General features: G+C 57.2%; 1 long non-coding RNA gene across 2 annotated transcripts; it reads left to right on the top strand.

The window, feature by feature from the left end:
• Positions 1-6: 6 nt before the first annotated feature.
• On the top strand, positions 7-4,750 carry LOC104853310. 2 transcript variants are annotated; one of them, XR_777757.1, is made up of 3 exons: positions 7-148; positions 241-337; positions 3,170-4,750. It is a non-coding gene; the product is annotated as an uncharacterized LOC104853310 (long non-coding RNA). The 2 variants fall into 2 exon arrangements; XR_777756.1 differs by having other exon boundaries at positions 7-337.
• Positions 4,751-4,958: the final 208 nt, after the last annotated feature.

Genomic DNA, 4,958 nt, shown 5'->3' with positions numbered 1-4,958 from the left:
TGCGGGGACGAAGGGTGTGGGAGCTCGGGCCCACGTGGCCGCCGCGGTGCTGCAAGGGTTGCGTGCAGCGGGACGTGGGTGAGCGCTTGAGGGGTACCCCGTGCAGCTTCGCGAAAACGCCGGGGTCTGTCGTTCTTGAGTTAACCAGGTCAGTTTGGAGTCCCCGGACGGCCGACGTAGAGAACTGTTGGCAGAATCCTTCTTTGCACCTCTGCTAAATACTTATTTTTTGAAAACCAGGTCAAGCCCCAAGACTGAATCACGAATTTCCTTATTAAGTCTCCGTTCTGCAGACTCCAATTAAGCATCTACTGAGGGCTAGGCGCTGGAGATTAGGGTATGAAATTTGGAAGAGTAAAAATAGCATGTTCTGGTGCCCTCAGTGCCCTGTTCCTAGCACTTCGCACGTGTTACCTTGCTTCAGTTTTACAACCACCCTACGGGGTTCTTTTGCCCCATTTCATGGGAGAAATTGAAGCCTAAAAAGATTGCATTCCTTGCTGTGGCTGAACAGCTCCCACGCAGCGGAGAGCAAACTCTTGGGATTTCCTGGGGACTGGGAGGCAAGATTAGATCTCCCGGGAAGATAGAGAAGAGAGGAATCCTCGGAGTGGAAAGGAGCATCAGGCCTGTGTACGTGCAGGTCTGCTGGGTGGTGGGCAGGAGGGAAAGGGAAGCTCAGTGGGTGACAGCTCCAGGAGGGGCTGAGGAGGCTGCCTGCGAACCTGTGTCCAGGAGACCCCGCCCGAGGTTTCCTGCAGTTCCAGAGTCCCAGTGCCAGGGTCTAAGAGCCCCTGCACTGCCAGCCAGGCCCCTACACCTGCAGGACAGGACCAGCATGGCCCAGAGTCGGCGCCTCCCCCCCAGCCTCTAGAATGCACAGCACCCTAGGGCCAGCCGTGCCCCAGTCCCGGGCCATCCCTCTCCCAGGATGGGGCCTCCTGCTCTACGACCCACCGGTGCCCAGCCGAGTTTGCCCAGTGGGAAGGCCTGGAGGGACAGGTGCAGGTGGGATGTCTTCCCTCCTGTCTGCCTGTGAGGAGGCCCCCAGCATGGGAGAGGCCCGGGTTTCATTCCCAGCTGGGAGGGGTGGACAGGCTGTCCCTTACCCGACTGCCCTGGTGGAAATGGCCTTCCCTGCGAAGGGCCCTGCCCACCAGGGTTGCCTGGCTTCCCAGGAGATCTGCATCCAGTGAGGATGGTGCAGCCAGGGTTCCTCCCGGGCTCTGCTAAGACTGAGCACAGCTTCTCCCCTGCCGTGCTGCTTCTTCCTAGGGCCCCCTAAAACCTGACGGTGCTACTCCGGCCCAGAGCACACCTCCTGGGGACTCCAGCCTGTGGAACCCCCTCCTCATGGTCCCAGCTACTCCCGGCGGGGGGCGGCTTCTGGTCCTCCAGGGCCACTAGTCCAACTGCCCCAGTATCGGTACAGTGCTTGGTCTTTCTAGCACCCTCGTGACCAGTTCCCGCATTACTCTTGCCCCTGCGAAGTGAGGCCCTGGCCCCGTCCTCCCACTGGCAAGTGTGAGTGCCTACTCTGCCAAACTTCTGCTAAACACAGGGGCCACGGTGGTACACAAAGCATAACTTCCTCTGCCCCACACAGCACTCAGTCACTTTCCTGTAGTTTGAATTTGATCACATCAGGCTCTGGCCTTAAACCCTGCAGGAAGCCTCAGATAAAATCTGGATACCACAGTGCTGAAAAATAAGCTCTTCCAGATTCCAGCTTCTCCTCCGTCTCACCTTCCTTAGCCCTGGCCCTGCCTTGCCCCACCTGCCCCTGGCAGGGCCCCAGGTCCTGTCTGCCTTCGCGCACTGCTCTTCCGCCTGTGCTGTTCTCTCCACTGGAATCCCCTCCCTACCCCTCCCACTGCAGATCTAACAAACTCTTACTCATCCTTCAAAACACCACCCAGATTTCCCCTGCACCTATATACAGATGTAAATGTCATGCTGAGTGCAGTCAAGTCCTCTCTACCATCCCTGGGGACCCTCCCTCTACACTTCAAAGGGGCTGTGGTTCATACAGTCACCAGCTTCCAGCCTGGGGTCCATTATACCAGGGGCATATGTACAGTGGCACATGGGGTCACCCCCAGGGAGATCCTCAGGGGAGAGACAGGGACAGCCAGCATGGGGGGGGGCTGGAGGCAAGCAGGCTGCAGGGGTGGGGAGCAGGGGCTTGGGGGCCCCAGGCCTGCATGCAGGGTGGGGGGTGAAGGCCAGGGGTCTCGTTTGAGTGTGGGGTCCCCCACCCCCTTCGACGTCTGCAGTCTGCAGAGTTTAAAGGCAGTGTTCCTACTGCCCAAGAGCTGTCCCGGCCCTTAGCCGCCTCACTGCAAGATGGGCGTGACACTGCTTTTTCTCTGCGGCAAGGTTCTCCTTTGTTTGTTTGTTTGTTTGTTTTTGAGACAAGGTCCTGCTATGTACTTCAGACTGACCCTGAACTTACTGTGTAACCCAAGCTGGCCTTGAACATGTACCAATCCTCCTGCCTCAGCCTCTCCAGTGCTGGCATCACAAGCATGTGCCACCGTGCCTGGCATCAACAAGGTTCTTGTGAGAAGAAATAGGTACAAAGATACAGGAAGTAGTTTTGGATTATCAGGTGTAGCTGGGCCATGATTGGGAGCAGTGTTCACTACAGGCTTGCAAAGGCCTGACAAATAAGTGGGATATTTTATAAGGAAATAGTTCTTCCCGTTTTCAAGAGTACTTTGAGGCATAATCCCAGCACTCAGGAGGCTGAGGCAGGGGGATCTCAGGAGTTCAAGGCCAGCCTGAAGTACACAGTGAGACCCTCTCTCAAAAGAGAGAAAAGAGGGTGGGGAATTAGCTCAGTGGACCGAGACTGCCTCATAAGCGCAAGATCCTGAGTTCGATTCCCCAGTACTGAAAGAAAAGAGTTCTTGTCTCCCTGAAAGTTCAGCTGCTTTGGTGCACTGAGTAGGGCTTGAATGCCAGAGTCACAGCTGATTGTTCATTGCATGTGTGTGTGTGTGTGTGTGTGTGTGTGTGTGTGTGTGTGGCCCCTGTTGCCTCAGCATCATGCAGAGCTCACCCAGATGTCCCTATGTTGGATTGTGGAAGAAGATTGACTCACCGCCTTTTCAGGAACTCACATACTGTGCAGCCATGACATGGGAACCTGTGTTGATTTTCCTAGACAAGATTGGGCTGAGGAGCTCCAGCTGGATCTGTCCCAGTTCATGCCAAGAAGATTCCCACAGAGCCTGGAAGCTTCGGAGAAGCTGTGTCCCCAGGCTCCAGTTTCTGATCGTCCACCCTCAGCTCCCAGAGTGCTGGGGTTACATCGTGTACCGCCAAGCACCTAATTTACAGCTGCATGCGTGGAGGAGGCAGAGTTCAAAGTGAACCCAGTCTGCTTCACTCCCGGCCATGCTCTTGGCTCTCTCCTACACCTCTGGGTGCTGCTGATGAAGAGAAATTCTGTGCAAACCCCTGAGCACAGACCCCCGTGGGCCTTCCCCTGTCACTGGGGGCCCAGTCAGGGAGACCCATGGGCTGAGTGGCTTTGAGGGTCAGGGACCACCTTGCTCCATGGGGGGTCTATGTGTGCACTGTAGGGGCAGGCCAGGCAGAGACAGGGTTCCCAGATGCGAGGCCTTCTGTGGGCCAAGCAGGGAGCATCCCTTCACCCCCGAGGCCTTTGCTGTCACTGGTCTAGCAAGCCGTCCCTGTCCGCTGGCTCTTGGCTCATTTTGTCTTGATTCCCTGTCTGTCACCTGGACACAGACCAACCCCCACCACTGGCTGGGAGTCTCTGCGCCCAGCCTACCTGAAAAGACACCCCCAGGTGGCTGTGTGCCGGGAGGGGTGGGGCAGAAGGCAGCAAGGGGTGGCTGATGTAGTATCAGCCCGATCCTCTGAGGTGTTTGCTTTCACTGGTGGGAAGGACCCAGATCTTTGTGTTAAAAAAAGGCCTGGTTCAAGGCCTACCCCTGCTAGTTGCTGTTCACCCAGCCTAGAGACCACTGTGGTTATTTGGTTATTTTTTGTAAAAAAAACTGACAAATCCTTCACCTCTCTTTCAGGGCGGAAAAGGGTTCATGCTGCTGTGGGCAGTGGAGGACGGCGGCAGCGTTGTGCTGAGCCTTCTGGACTGGGCCAGGAAGGAGCCATGCAGCTTCTGCCTCATTCACCTGGACACCAGCAGTCCCAGTCCTGGCCAGCCAGGGACGAAGGGCTTCTACCCAAGAACAGGGCAGGGAGGGCTGTAGGCAGGAACCAAGCCCAGGGTGCCTGCAGTGTCCCAGCCTGGCCGCAGCAGGGGAGGGAGGGAGGAGGCCACCTCAGGACAGAGTGCACTGGCCCACACGTCCCCAAGAGGTCACAGCCACCTGCCGCCCGGCCTGCCTGTCTGACCCTCAGGTGGCCCTGCACTTGGGGCTGGTTTATCATGCAGTGGCAGCAAAGCAGCCTCTGGAACCCTCCAGGATGAATTAGGAAGTCAGACAGGCAGATCCTCCAGCCTGCAGGATGCCCTGAGATGCCCACCAGCGAAGCCCCTTGCCCTAAGTGGGCCCCGGGCACAGCCCAGGCTGGTTGCCAGCTCCAGCTCTGCACCAATAGTGCAGGAGCCCTGCACCCTGCTGGACACCACCAGTAGGAGAGAAGACCTTTGCAGACACACAGGACCTCCTGCAACCAGATCCGGGAGCCAGGCCTCACCCACGCTGCATCTGGATGCAGTCATCAGAGCACATAAAAGCACTTGTAGCATACAGCCCGCAGCTTTGTTTCTCTTTCTTACTAAGAAAACCCTGCCCTGCCATGCTGTGATCTGAGGTCCACAGGCTCTCAGGAAGCAGTTCACCCTGCGTCTTCACACATGCCATGTCCCCTCCCTCGGCCGCAGTAGGCCTGGTGGCAGCCGGCCAAGAAGTCCACCCCATTCACACGGCTGTTTGGTTTCTAGTTTTAAAAGCCTCCAG

Source organism: Fukomys damarensis, unplaced genomic scaffold (assembly GCF_012274545.1).
Source record: "Fukomys damarensis isolate Sample0158 unplaced genomic scaffold, DMR_v1.0_HiC HiC_scaffold_5, whole genome shotgun sequence".
Classification (NCBI taxonomy): domain Eukaryota; kingdom Metazoa; phylum Chordata; class Mammalia; order Rodentia; family Bathyergidae; genus Fukomys; species Fukomys damarensis.
This window is presented reverse-complemented; position numbering and strand designations above follow the sequence as displayed.